The sequence below is a fragment of the Trichechus manatus genome, unplaced genomic scaffold (assembly GCF_000243295.1).
Source record: "Trichechus manatus latirostris isolate Lorelei unplaced genomic scaffold, TriManLat1.0 scaffold00053, whole genome shotgun sequence".
Lineage (NCBI taxonomy): Eukaryota > Metazoa > Chordata > Mammalia > Sirenia > Trichechidae > Trichechus > Trichechus manatus.
In genome coordinates this window covers 16,195,727-16,211,472 of record NW_004443989.1, presented here as the reverse complement: position 1 = coordinate 16,211,472, position 15,746 = coordinate 16,195,727, and the positions used below count along the sequence as shown (strand labels likewise).

The 15,746-nt window shown below is 36.9% G+C and overlaps 1 pseudogene; it reads right to left on the bottom strand.

Annotated features, from left to right (window-relative positions):
* Positions 1–6,878: 6,878 nt before the first annotated feature.
* LOC101342414 (ATP-dependent Clp protease ATP-binding subunit clpX-like, mitochondrial) overlaps positions 6,879–15,746 on the bottom strand; it is a 67,287-nt pseudogene continuing 58,419 nt past the window's right edge.

Below are 15,746 nucleotides of genomic sequence, written 5' to 3'. Positions count from 1 at the left end.
GGCTGCAGATGGAGTACAAGGGCTGGTTGACTGATGTGTTCTGGGGATTCTTCTCCATGTCACAGTTTCCCCAGAGAATCAACTTATTTATGATTCTGTGCCTACCCTTCATGTGTGTGAATTGAAAACATGTATTGTAACAGAAGGAAGCATTCTCACCTGTAGAAAAAAAAGCTTGTCTCTTTTGAGGGGAAATGACTCTGTCAGGGGACACCAGGATCAGGGTTCTAACGAAGCTCAGGTAAACCTGGCAAGTTTTTTCCAATCGTAATCAAGGCAGATTGAGTCACTGGATGGCACAGACATTGAAGTGATCAACTACTGGCTGAAAAGCTGAAAGATTGGTTGTTCAAACCCACTCAATGGTGCCTTGGGAGAGAGGCTAGATGATCTGCTTCTGAAAGGTCATACTCAAGGCAGAGACCTCAGTAGCATTCCTCAATAGTACACTATTTGGGATTCAAGTTTGAGCCAAGAGGGTGGATAGGTCAGTGTCAGTAACATAAAAAGCAGAATGGGGTTCACATTTGACCCTCCTCCTCAAACACTTGTGTGTACGTTATACTCAGCACTGGTCTAGAGTCTCTTTATCTCTTAGTTTATTTTCTACCTCCCTAGTTCAGCAAGGACACCTAATTCATGGTTATCATGTAGTTTATATTTGCTAATGCAAGCATGTTCATGTTATTGATAACTTTATTAAAGAATATATGTTAGCCTGGGTCCTCCAATATGAAAAAAAAAAAAAAGAAAAAAGACAAGATTAAGCCTTTGAGAATTTTACTGGGGAAACACTTGTACGAGAGAAAATGCAGAGGAGTCCGGGGAGGCTGCTGGAGCTTTCAGCTCATGATGCAAGTCAGACCCTGAAGGAAGCAGCCAGAGAAGGATGGTTGGGTGGAAGTTTCCTAAATGTCTGTGCAGTCCAATAGTTGTCCAGGAACATCATCAGGTGTCCTTGATTCAAAATCACCCGTTAGATAAATTCTACATCTCTCATAAAGGGACCTGACTTAGTATGACTGATCCTTCTAGATCTTGAGAGAGGATAGCTCTCAGGACTCAAGACTTCTACAAAGACCAAGTGATGGGTTTCAGAGCACAGTGCTTGTCCCTTGTTCCATTACACTCCCTGTGGTTGGAGGAATGGGAGGCATATTCTCAGAGTTGACAGAGTTTAAACCTTTTTATATAATAAAACATTTTAATGTTTGATTAATTTATAAGAAACAGATGTTTGGGATGTGTTTTTTTCTGGATTACAATGACAAGGTGTTTCCTCAACTAGTGACATTCTCACATGTAAAAATATCAAATCTTGTTTCTGACAAACATCCTTCTCTTCTTCTCTTGGAACTTTCATTATATGTCCTGAAGAGCGTCTCACTATACCCTCCTTAGTTCTCAACCTCGTCTTTACCGGACTACGACAGGAAATCAGCCCTTAAAATACTCTTTTTTTCTTTGTGGTAAACATTGAATTCTATCACCCAAAACATCCAACAAATTATTGATTGTCTTTTTTTTTTTTTTTAACATTCTATCTAGAGTTAATATCTCCATTGGAGTTTCCAAGAGGAAGTGGGCACATTATCTATTAATGGATAATATCATAATTAAGAAAGATAGTACACACAGAACACATCATCCTGAGGATCCACTGTGCAGTTTTGGTTTGTTTGTCTTGCTTAAACCCCAAGCTACAAGATAAATGTAAAAAGAGTATATCAGTACTGAGAAAAAACTTGAAAATTAAATAAAAAATATGAAATTATTTTCACATGCAGCAAAGGAGGTCATTTGCTTGATATTCTACTCATGGCTCTTGCAAGGAAGAGGGTAATGTACCCCATCTTGTCTTCTCTTGTTGATAGGATTAAAACTGGAAAGGCACTGCAGACACTCACATCTCAGCCTCATAGAATCAAAATAAGAAAATAGTGTTTTTGCATATTTGTAGGTCATGATATATATTTAAAGCCATGATTTTTCATGTTGTTTTATTTGAATGCCAAAACATAAGTTTCTAGACACAAATAGTAGTTATATTCAGTTATTTTTGATTTAAAAACACCGATTATGTTTGTTAACAACTTCCAAAACCAAATATAAGTTGTTGTGACTAAAATGTCTCCCAGTCCATTTCTGGAAGATTACCCTTAACACATTTAGAAGCTACTCCAATTCTCACTCTACAAAAAGGAAAATGATGATGCTATAAGAAAAAAATAATGAGCAAAGTTATAATCTGAAAGACTTCTTGAAAAGAACTTTAACCATTACTAGGGAGACTAAGAAGGATACTTGTTTCTGTTTCATATGATAGGAACCAGGCTTACATACTCTGCCAAAGTGCATTTCTGGTCTTACCCCAGCCATAAATAGATGTCTCACATCTCTTTTATTACATCATAGAAAGCCCAAATTTTTATCAGCAAGATTAGAATTTGCTAATAGTTTAAGGTTCTTTTCCTACGATAAAGGAGTAAGGAAATCTCAAGAGTCTATAAACCAAAATATGAAAACAAATATTTCAATGTACTCTGATTTAAACAATTTCAAATGAGGTTGAACTGAATAAATAATATAGAAACATACCAATATTATAGAAAGAAAAAAACTTTGTAAAAGTATCCAATTATCTTAATATTTATGGAATCAAATGATACAATTTTCATTTTTAAGTCCCCAAATTACCCCTCACTTTAGAGTTTTGCTTTATACTAAAGGTTAATAAATTATATTTTAGAGTAAACACATTTACTTCTTTGTTGATAGATTGTCTTTAATGTTCAATGAAACCAAAAAATTAGACAAATATTCAGGACCATAAAACAAAACAAAAAACCAGATACACACTTTACATAATACACAATATTAGGATATTTCATTTAGTTCAGCATATAGCTGTTACTTTGACTGATACTGTATGCTATTTATAAAATTTGATGTATACTTTTTGTTCTAAAGATTTAAGCCAAACTTCAATTCCATCTGCTTACTCATGGTACTGAAATGGATCATAGATGACAAATCAAACAAGTTAGCAAGAAGCTTTTTTATAGTACTAATTGGGAAGTTAGTGTCATGCAATAGCAGATAAGACTAAGAATTTAACTAAATATAAATTATCAAAACATGGCTCTTCAGAGTTCTTTGTCATGAATTTTTTTAATTTTTTTTATAGTACTTTAGATGTAGGTTTACAGAACAAATAGTTTCCCATTAAAGAGTTAGTACACATATTGTTTTATGACAATGGTTAACCCCACAGCATGTCAACCCTCTCCCTTCTCAACCTTGGGTTCCCTATTACCAGCTTTCCTGTCCCCTCCTGCCTTCTAGTCCTTATCTCTGGACTGTTGTGCCCCATTAGTCTCATTTTGTTTTACGGAGCTGTCTAATCTTTAGCTGAATGGTGAACCTCAGGAGTGACTTCATTATTGGGCTAAAAGGGTGTTCAGGGTCCATACTCTCAGGGTTTCTCCAGTCTCTGTCAGGCCAGTAAGTCTTGTCTTTTTTTGTGAGTTAGAATTTTGTTCTACATTTTTCTCCAGCTCTGTCCAGGACCCTGTGTTGTGATCCCAGTCAGAGCAGTCAGTGGTGGTAGCTGGGCACCATCTAGTTGTACTGGACTCAGTCTGGTGAAGGCCATGGCAGTTTTGGTCCATTAGTCCTTTGGACTAATCTTTCCTTTGTACCTTATTTTCTTCATTCTCCCTTGCTGCTGAAGAGGCGAGACCAATGGAGTATCTTAGATGGCTGCTCACAGGCTTTTAATATCCTAGATGCAACTCACCAAGGTAGAATGTAGAACATTTTCTTTATAAAATGTGTTATGCCAATTAAGCTAGATGTTTCCTAAGACCATGGTCCCCACAGCCCTCCGTCCAGCAATGCAGTCCCTCAGGAAATTTGAATGTGTCTATAGAGTTCCCATAACCTTTCCTTGCACTAGTTGTGGTCACTTTCCCAGTATTGTGTACTGTCTTACCCTTCACCAAAGTTACCACTTATCTACTATTTAGTACTTCCCCCCTACACCTCCCAACCCTTGTAACCAACATTGCTTCTCTGTATGTAAAGATTTTCATGAGTTTTTATAGTAGAGGTCTCATACAATATTTGTCCTTTTGTAGCTTATTTCACTGAGCATAATGTCCTCCAGTTTCATCCATGTTATGAGATGCTTCACAGATTCATCATTGTTCTTTAGCATTGCATAATACTCCATTGTGTATATATATATCATAGTTTGTTTATCCATTCGTCTGTTGATGGGCATCTAGGTTGTTTCCATCTTTTTGCTTTTGTGAACAATGCTGCAATGTATATGGGTGTGCATATGTCTGTTGGTGTGACAGCTCTTATTTCTATGGGATATATTCCTAGGAGTGGGATTGCTGGATCTTATGGTATTTCTATTTCTACCTTTCTAAGGAAGCACCATACCATTTTCCAAAATGGTTGTATCATTTTGCATTCCCACCAGTTCAGAAGAGTCCTCAGCTCCCTGCAACCTCTCCAACATTTGTTATTTCCAGTGTTTTTGATTCGTATCAGTAATGCCTGGGTGAGATGGTATCTCGTTTTGGTTTTAATTTGCATTTCTCTAATGGCTAGTAATCAGGAGCACTCCTCATGTGTCTGTTGGCTGCCTGAATGTCTTCTTTGGTGAAGTGTCTGTTCATTTCCTTTGCCCATTTTTTAATAGGATTATTTGTCTTTTTGTTGTAGAGGTGTTGGATTTTCTTGTAGATTATAGAGATTAGACTTTTGTCTGACTTGTAATTTCTAAAAATTTTTTCCCGGTCTGTAGGTTGTCTTTTTACTCTTTTGGTGAAGTCTTTTGATGAGTATAAGTGTTTGATTTTTAGAAAATCCCAGTTATCTAGTTTATCTGCTGGAATTTAAGTGTTGTTGGTTATGGTTTATATCCTTTTAATGTCCTTTATTAGGGCCTCTAGAGTTGTTCCTGTTTTTTCTCCTATGAACTTTACAGTTTTGGGCTTTATATTTAGATCTTTGATCCAGTTTGAATTTGTTTTTCTATATGTTGTGAGGTATGGGCCCTGTTTCATTTTTTTTGCACGTGGACATCCAGTGTTTCTAGCACCATTTGTTGAAAAGACTGCCTTTTCCCCATCTGATGGACTTTGGAACCTTGTGAAACATCAGGTGAGTGTAAGTGGATAGATTTACATCTGGATTCTCAATTCTGTTCTATTGTTCAATGTATCTGTTGTTGTACCAGTACCAGGCTCTTTTGACTACAATAACTGTATAGTAGCTTTGGAGGTCAAGTAGTGTGAGTCCTCCTACTTTATTCTACTTCTTCAATAGTGCTTTACTTATTCTGAGCTTCTTCCCTTTACATTAAAGTTAATGATTAGTTTTTCCTTCTCTTTGAAGAATGTTGTTGGTATTTGGATAAGGATTGCATTTATTTGTAAATTGCTTTGGGTAGAATTGCCATTTTCAAAATGTTGAGTCTATCTACCCATGAGCATGGTATGTTTTTCCATTTAAGTAGATCCCTTTGGGTTTCTTGCGGTAGTGTTTTGTAGTTTTCTTTGTATAGGTCTTTTGCATCCCTGGTTAGATTTATTCACAAGTATTTATTTTTTTAGGGGCTATTATAAATGGTACTGTTTTCCTGATCTCCTTGTCATCCTTCTCTTTATTGGTGTATATGAATCCAACTGATTTTTGCAGGTTTATCTTGTACCCTGCTACTCTGCTGAATCTTTCTGTTAGTTCCAGTAGTTTTCTCATGGAGTCGTTAGTGTTTTCTACGTATACTCTCATATCATCTGCCAACAGGGACAGTTTAACTTCTTCATTACCAATTTGGATGTCATTTATTTCTATTTCTTGCCTTATTGCTCTAGCTAGAACATCCAGCACAATGTTCAATACGAGTAGTGATAAAAGGCATCCTTGCCCTGTTCCTGTTCTCAAGGGAAATGTTTTCGGCCTCTCTCCATTAATAATGATGTTGGCTGTTGGTTTTCCATAGATGCTCTTTATTATGTTGAGAATTTTCCCATCCATACCTATTTTATTGAGAGTTTTTATCAGGAATGGGTGTTGGATTTTGTCAAATGCCTTTTCTGCATCAATTGGGATGATCATGTGACTCTTTTCTTTCCTTTTATTTATGCAGTGGATTATGTTGATTTTCTAATGTTGAACTATCCTTGCATACCTGGTATGAATCATACTTGGTCGTGGTGTATTATTTTTTTGATATGATGCAAGTTCTATTGGCTAGAATTTTGTTGAGAATTTTTGCATCTATATTCATGAGAGATATTGCCTTCTAATTTTCTTTTTTTGTGGCATCTTTGTCTGGTTTTGGTATCAGGGTTATGCTGGCTTCATAACTTTTTCATGACATTTTAACTGCTTGGATACTACCTTTTCCAATTTTGAAAATGAATAAAAGTCTTGTATTTTTATGTCACAAATGTTGGTACAATAAGTTTAAACTAAAGAATGGTACCTCAAACTTCAATTTTAAAGAGTTTATTTTCCCATCTGTAGAGTAAGATTATTGTAAAATCCAGTTACTGCAAGACCTGTATTGCTTAAAAGAACTCCTAAGAATTTTGTTAAAGCATAGTTTTTTTTTTAAAAAAAACAGAACCAAAATAAAGTACATTTTATCTCTGAATATTGTATCATTAAAGTCCACTTAATGTCATCTGTGTATAAATCAATGTGATGTTACAATATAATAATCTGATACTTATCCAAAAGACTTCTGACCATGTATGCTATCTAAGATAGATCCAGTTCCTTTAATATCAGACTGTAGAGACAGTTATGATCCTAAACAAAAGAAGGAAAAGCTTTATATACAGGAGTCTGACAGTTTAGCTGTTTGCAGCATCTACTTGGTGAGACCATCCTTCCTCTTCAACTCCAGAGTCATACTCCTCTTCAGAGGATTCTTTCGTTGAAGCCCAGATGTATCCTCATTCCTTTTATCCTTCTACAACTTCTTTGCCAACCTCCACACATACAATGTCAGAATTAGGGACGTCAAACACTGGTTCTAGTAACAGCTTTACCATTATGGACTGAAGACCTCTTGCACCAGTTTTTTGTTCTAGTGCCAGTCTGGCTATAGCTTTCAAAACATCCTCAGGAACGTTCAGTTCACACTTATCCATGCTGAATAAGGCCTGGTACTGAGGAATAACAGCATTATGTGGCTCAGTTAGTATTTGTACAAGTGTTTTCTCATCTAGGCTATGCAAAGGAACTACCACAGGCAATTGTCCCACAAACTCAGGAATTATGCCAAACTCAGTGAGATCTTTGGCTTCCACCTGACATAATAATCAATCTTTTTCTTCAATGCCTTGATGAGTATTTGATTCCTCATTTCGATTGGCAAGATCTACAGCAGCTGTAGCCCTTCTGCTTTTTCCCAGATTAGATGGTGTTCCAAATCCAAGATACTTTTCATTTTTCCTCCTGCTGATGATTCTGTCTAAACCACTGAGAGCACCAGATGCAACAAAGAAGATATTTGTTGTATCATCTTATACTATTTCTCCAAGTAGCTTGAGAGAATCCTTTTCTGGAACATTGACTATCGTACCTTCTAGCAGTTTTAGTAAGCCTTGCTGAAAGCCTTCTCCACCTACATCCTGTAACTGTTGAAAGCCTGGCACACTGCCAATCTTATCTACTTCACCCAGAAAGACAATTCCTTGTTGTGGTTTTTCTACATTATTATTGGTATCTTGGAGCAGTTTGGCAATCACAGATTCAATGTCTTCACCTACATATCCAACCTGAGTCAAAGTCGTACATTCCCAGATAGCAAAAGGACATCAATGCATTTAGTTAGTGTTTGAGCCAGCACGGTTTTACCTGACCCAGTTGGTCCAAGTAGCAAAATATTACATTTTTCAAGTTTTATGTCATCATGAGAAGAATCCAATAATTCACCTCCTCCTTATTCCTGATGTACTTTTTGATTTACCTGTTGCTGCATTGATGCCCCTAAAGCATTACCATGTGAACTAATTCCAGCAATCTGAAGCTATTTTGTATATCTGTACTCATCCTGCCATCTACTTGTTTCTAACTCTCTAGGTGTTAATGATGTCTGCTTCTCAACCTCAGCTTGCTGTCTCAGACTAGCTGGGATACTATTATATATTCTCTTATAGTGATTGTACACAGCAACTGAAATTACCTTCTTAGCAAACGACTGACCGACAACATACTTGTCTAAGTAGTTACAAATCTTCTTGGGAGGGAGAGGTGGCTTCTGTTGGAATGCCAATTTCACAGCTTCTCCTGTTGATTCAGGTTCTTTAATTATGCTTTTCTTTTAGTCTGTTTCAGCTAGCACAAGAAAAAAATGATGACATTTTTCACACTTCACAAAACAACTGGATGACAGGAAGATCTGTATATGTGTGCACAAGTCATCACATTTAGGACAGCACAGCTGGTTTCTACCTTTCCCAGAATTCCCAGAGCCTGATTTCATACTGCTTCCATCACTTACTGATTTCTTATTTTCATCTCCAGAGCCATCTTTACTTATCCCATCTTTTGAGGCAAAGTATGCTAGTATTCTAAAAGGAGCTCTTCACAGAATCTGAGCTTCAAAGGTCCCAAGCATTCCTAAACTGGTATGTGAATGCAGCCACAAGAAATACCTCCCTGCACGGAGGTGAGCGAGGAGGTGAAGAGCCTTCCAGCGACTAGGCTGCAAGTACAAAAGCCTCAACCAGAAGTCTAGTGGGGCCTACTCTGGTGTTTCGCCCTCTGCTGTCCTCCAGGTCTCAGGGGTAAGACGCCTACTCACAGGTCTTGCTGACTTGGTTCTGAATGCTCCCTGCAGCCCTAGGCCCAGTGTAGAGTTTACCCATCCAGGCCAGGCTTTTGTGATCTTAGTGCCCCACCACCGTCTACATACAGAAAAGGACACCCTCTCCCTCCTCAATCCCCCGTGCACCTGGCCCCCTGAATTTTTTTTCTTAAATTGTGCACTGCATTGAGGGCTACCCAATCAGAATAGCTCTTAATTAATGATGGAAGTGATCTCATACACGCTTTACATAGAACTAAGTAAGGGCCTACTCTAAGTATGATTTTGCTTTTGCCTAGGTAGACAAACTCAGGAGTATCTGCATGAGTTGTGTGTCCTGGAGCAGGTAACCTTCACAGTCTCTCTTTTGTATTGTGCAGTCTCTGGATTCTCATTGATTGGTCTTATCTTCATGTCACTTTCATTGTGTTCAGTTTTCTCAATTCTTATCTCTTAATATACTGCAGAGTATAAAGACAAGTTGGTTCTTCATTGTGTTACTTGTGAATTATTAACAATGCTTATTCTGTTTTTAAATTTTCGCTACCATATTCTGTGACTTCTCATTTCAGGCTTTGCCTTCACTGAGTTTTTTTTTTTCTTCTTTATATCGCCTTGACTTCCTCTCCTTCTGAAAAATCTATGTCTACAGTTTTTTTTTTTTAATAGTACTTCCGGTGAGGGTTTACAGAACAAATAGTTTCTCATTAAACAGCAGTACACATATTGTTTTATGTCATTGGTTAACAACCCCACGATGTGTCAATCCTCTCCCTTCTCAACCTTTCCTTTTTGTGTGAAAATGTACATAGCCAAAGATATATCATTTCAAAATTTCTACATGCACAGTTCAGTGACATCGACTACTCTCTTCCAGTTGTGCTGCTATTCTCATTTTAGATAAAGGCTTACAGAACAAAATAGTTTCTCATTAAACCGTTAGTACACGTTTCCCTATGACAATGGTTAACAAACCCACTACATGTCAACACTGTCCTTACTCAACCTTGGGTTCTCTATCACCAACTTTCCTGTCCTTTTCTGCCTTCTAATCCTTTCCCCTGGACTGCTGTGCCTCATTAGTCCCATTTTGTTTTAAAAGGTTTTGTGGGGGCCACACTCTCAGGGTTTTTCCAGTCTCTTTTAGGCCAGTAAATCTGGTCTTTTTATGTGTGTTAGAATTTTGTTTTACGTCCTTCTCCAGCTCCGTCCAAACCCTCTGTTGTGATCCCAGTCGGAGCAGTCAGTGGTGGTGGCCAGACACCATCTAGCTGTACTGGTCTCAGTCTGGTGGAGGCCTTGGTAGCTGTGATCCATTAGTCCTTTAGACTAATCTTTTCCTTGTATAGTGTTCTCTTCATTCTCCCTTGCTCCAAAAGCAGTGAGACCAGTGGAGTATTTTAGATAGCTGCTCACAGGCTTTTAAGACCCCAGAGGCTACTCACCAAGGTAGAATGTAGAACATTGTCTTTATAAACTGTGTTATGCCAGTTGAGCTAGATGTTCCCTGAGACCATGGTAGCCACAGCCCTCCACCCAGCAATTCATTCCCTAAGGGAGTTTGGATATGTCAATGCAGCTTCCATGACAATTCCTTGTACAAGTTGAGCTGATTTCCCCAGTATTGTGTACTGTCTCACCCTTCACCAAAGATACCACTTATCTATTGCCTATTTAGTATTTCCCCCACCAACACCCTTTCCATCCCTGGTAACCAACAAAGATTGTTACTTTTTGTGTGTAAACTTTTTCATGGGTTTTTACCACAGAGGTCTCATACAACAGTTGTCCTTTTGTGACTGACTTATTTCACTCAGCATAATGTCCTCCAGTTTCATCCATGTTATGAGATGCTTCACAGGTTCATCCTTGTTCTTTACCGTTGCATTGTACTCCATTGTGTGTATGTACCGTAGTTTTTCTATCCATTCATCTGTTGATGGGCATCTAGGTTGTTTCCATCTTTCTGCTGTTGTGAACAATGCTGCCATGAACATAGGTGTGCATATGTCTATTCGAGTGATGACTCTTATTTCTCTAGGATATATTTCTAGGAGTGGGATTGCTGGATGGTATGGTATGTCTATTTCTAGCTTTCTGAGGAAGCGCCATATCATTTCCAAAATGGTTGTATCATTTTGCATTCCCACCAGCAGTGCATGAGTTCTGATGTCCCTGCGGCCCCTCCAACCTTTGCTATTTCCAGTATTTTTGATTGGTGCCAGTAATGCCGGGGTGAAATGGTACTCATTGTGGTTTTAATTTACATTTCTCTAATGGCTAGTGATCGCGAGCATTTCCTCATGTTTCTCTTGACCATTTGAATGTCTTCATTGGTGAAGTGTCTGTTCATTTTCTTTGCCCATTTTTTAATAGTATTATTTGTCTTTTTGTTGTAGAGTTGTTCGATTTTCTTGTAGATTATAGAGATTAGACCTTTGTCTGCATTGTACTGTCCAAAAATTTTTTCCCAGTCTTTAGGTTCTCTTTTTACTCTTTTGTTGAGGTCTTTTTAAGAGCATAGGTGTTTGATTTTTAGAAGATCCCAGTTATCTAGCTTATCTTCTGGGGTTTATGTGCTGACGTTTATGGTTTGTATCCGGTTAATGTCATGAATTAAGGCCTGTAGCATTGCTCCTATTTTTTCTTCAATGACCTATATAGTTTTTGGCTTTATATTAAGGTCTTTGATCCATTTTGAATTAGTTTTTGTATATGCCGTGAGGTATGGGTGCTGTTTCATTTTTTTTTTTTGCAGATGGATGTCTAGTTTTGCCAGCACCGTTTGTTAAAAAGACTGTCTTTTCCCCATTTGATGGACTTTGGAACTTAGTCGAAGATCAGGTGACTGTAGGTGGATGGATTTATATCTGGGTTCTCAATTCTGTTCCATTGGTCAATGTATCATTGTACCAGTACCAGGCTGTTTTGACTACCATAGCTGTACAGTAGGTTCTGAGGTCAGGTAATGTGCATCCTCCAACTTTACTCTTCTTCGTCAGCAGTGCTTTAGTTATTCAGGGATTCTTTCCTTTCCATATACAGTTAAAGATTAGTTTTACCATCTCTTTGAAGACTGTTGTTGGTATTTGGATAGGGATTGCATTGTATTTGTAAATTGCTTTGGGTAGAATTGTCATTTTCACAATGTTGAGTCTACCTATCCATGAGCATGGTATGTTTTTCCATTTAAGTAGATCCCTTGGGTTTCTTGCAGTAGGGTTTTCTTGTTTTCTTTGTACAGATCTTTTGCATCCCTGGTTAGGTTTATTCCTAAGTATTTTATTTTTTTAGGGGCTATTATAAATGGTATTGTTTTCCTGATTTTCTTGTCATCCTTCTCTTTATTGGTGTATAGGAATCCAACTGATTTTTGTATGTTTATCTTGTATCCTGCTGCTCTGCTGAATCTATTAGTTCCAGTAGATTTCTCGTGGAGTCTTTAGGGTTTTCTATGTATAATATCATATCCTCCACAAACAGGGACAGTTTCACTTCTTCATTACCAATTTGGATGCTCTTTATTTCTTTTTCCTGCCTTATTGCTCTAGCTAGAACTTCCAGCACAATGTTAAATAGGAGTGGTGTTAAAGGGCTTCCTTTTCTTGTTCCTTTTCTCAAGGGAAATGTTTTCAGCCTCTCTTCATTAAGAATGATGTTGGCTGTTGGTTTTGCATAGCTGTCATTAAGTTGAAAAAATTCCCTTCTATACCTATTTTTTTGAGAGTTTTTATTTGGAATGTGTGTTGGACTTTGCCAAATGCCTTTTCTGCATCAATTGAGATGATCTTGTGATTCTTTTGAAATAGCTTGAGTAATACTGGTACAAAATGTTCTCTGAATGTTTTGTACATGCTGAAGTGAAGCCATCTGGGCCAGGGATTTTTTTTTTTTTTTTTTTTTTTTTAGTATTATTACTTTTCAAATATTTTCTCTTGTTATGGGTCTGTTCAGATTTTCAACATTAGTTTTTGTAATTTTTGTAGGTAGTGTTTTTCTAGAAATTTATCCATTTCCTTTAGGTTTTCAAATTTGTTGCAGTATAGTTTTTCCTAATATTCTGTTATGATCCTTTTTATTTTAGTTGAGTCTGTTGTAATGTTGCCCATTTAGTTTCTTATTTTGGTTATTTGTGTCCTCTCCTGTTTTTCTTTTGTCAGTGTGGCCAGTGGTTTGTCAATATTTTTGGTTCTTTCCAAGAACCAACTTTTGGTTTTGTTGATTCTTTCTATTTTTTTTTTTTTTTTAATTCTCTGTATCATTTATTTCTTCTCTGGTCTGTATTATTTTCTTTCTTCTGGTGGCTATGGCCTTTTTTTGCTGTTTTCTTTCTATTTGTTTGAGTTCTGTAGTTAATGTTTTGATTTTGTCTCTTTCTGCTTTTTTGATGTGTGCATCTATTGCTATATATTGTCCTCTGAGGACTACATTTGCTGTGTCGCAAAGGTTTTGGTATGATGCATTTTCATTCTCGTTTAATTTTAGGAATTTTTTGATTCCTTCTCTTATTTCTTCCATTACCCAGTGACGTGTAAGCAGGATATTATTCAGTTTCCATGTAACTGATATTTTTCCTTGCTCTTTCTGTTGTTAATTTCTACCTTGATGGTTTTGTGGTCAGAGAAGATACTTTGCATTATCTCAACATTTTGGATCTTGTTGAGCATTGCTCTGTGGCCTAATAGGTGATCTAATCTGTAGAACGTTCCATGTGCATTGGAAAAGAATGTGTACTTTGCAGTGGTTGGATGGAATGTTCTATATAAGTCTATGCGGTCAAGTTGGCTGTTTGTGCCCTTTAGGTCTTCTATATCTTTGCTGAGTTTCTTTTTAATTGTTCTGTCCTTTACTGAGACTGGTGTGTTGAAGTCTCCTACTATTAATGTGGAACAGTCAATGTCTCTTTTCAGTGCTGTTAGAGTTTGTTTTATGTATTTGGGAGCCCTGTCATTGGGTGCATAGATATTTATTATGGTTATGTCTTCATGATGGATCGTCCATCATGAATCGTTATAAAGTGTCCTTCTTTGTCTTTAATGGTGGATTTTGTTTTAAATTCTATTTTATTTGAGATTAGAATTTCCACTCCTGCTCTTTTTTGGTAGTTGTTAGCTTGATATATTTTATACCAACCTTTGATTTTTAAGAAATTCACATCTTTGTTTTTAAAGTGTGTCTCTTGTAGACAGCATATTGATGCATCCTATTTTTCATCTGTTCTGTCACTCTCTGTCTCTTTATGGGTGCATTGAGTCCATTTACATTCAGTGTAATTATTGATAAATATGAGTTTATTGCTTTTATTTTGTAGTGCTTTTTTGTGGTGCTGACATTTTCATTGTTCTTCTTACTCTCTTGTGCTGAATTCCTTTCATTTTGTGGGTTTTTTTTTCATTTATTTTGGTTTTGTAGGTGTTGTTTTTGCTGAGACATTATGTTTTTTCTCTTTATTTTTCTGAGTATGTTTGCTAACTTTCTTTGTGTTTATCATGAAATTTACTCCTATCTTTCTAGGTTTGGAACAGTCTATCATTACTTGGTATCACCTTGCCTTCCTTTCCATTAGGAGGTTGTATACTGAAACCATTTATTCCCTCTTTTATTGTTGTGATGTTGTTGTCATTTACAGATTAATTGCTCTCATTCCCTGTTGTATTCCTTTTGGTTTTGGATAGTCCTTGAGAGCTCAATTCCAAGATTGGTATCTGGCTGGTACAATCCTGCATCCTAGATTCAGCCTGTGACCTGAGGTTGTTTATTCTCTGATCGACGGACACCCTTTAATAATTCTTGTAAATTTGGTTTTGTTTTTACATATTCCCTTAATTTCTGTTTATCTGGAAATGTCCTAATTTCACCATCATATTTGAATGGGAGTTTTGCAAGATATATTATTTTTGGCTGGCAATTTTTTTTCTTTCAAGGTTGTATATGTCATCCCATTGACTTCTTGCCTTCATGATTTCTGCTGAATAATCTGAGCTTAGTCTTATCATTTCTTCTCTGTATGTGACTTCTTGTTTTTCATGAGCTGCTCTCAGGATTTTGTTTGTTTTTGGTTTTGTTGAGTGTGGTTATGATATGCCTTGGTGATTTTCCTTTGAGGTCTATCCTATAAGAGGTTTGTTGAGCTTCTTGGATGGCCCGCTTTTCTTCTTTCATGATACTGGGGGAGTTTTCTGTCAGCAGTTCTTCAATGATCCTCTCTGTGTTTTCTCTTTTCTCCCCATGTTCTGGAACTGCAATCACTGGTAAATATTTGCTTCTGATTGTATCCCACTTAATTCTCACGGTCTCTTCATTTTTCTTTGTTCTTCTTTCTGATTTTTCCTCAAACAGAGTTCTACCCAAGTGTTTGTCTTCAATTCCACTGATCCTGTCTTCCACCATTTAAAATATGCTCCTCACCCCTTCTATGACACTGTCCATTTCTGAAATCTTGTTTATCCTTTCGATTTCTAATAGTTGTTTTTGTACAATTTCTAGTTGTGAATTTATTTTAACGTTTTTTCCTGCATTATTTTCCTGAATTCTTCCTTTTTTTCTGTATTTTCCATGAATTTGTCTGCCTTTCCCATGAATCTATTTTTTCTACATTTTTGTCTGCTTTTTCTTCAACTCTTGGATAATAATGAGTATTAGAGATTTGAATTCCCTATCAGGTTATTCTAGTGCCTTTTCTTCCAGTGGAAAGTCACTTGGTGCTTTATTTTGGATGCCTACCTGAACCATCCTGTCTTGTTTTTGAAAATGTTTTGGTATTGTCTGTTGTCTTCGGGGCATTCAGTAGGTAGTTTTTTCACTTATTGATTGTAGATTTGTTTGTTTCATCCTTTTTTTTTTATTTGTCTATGTCTGAGCAGGCGGGCTGTGTGTTCTTTGTTGTTTGCTCATCTGTGGGCATGAT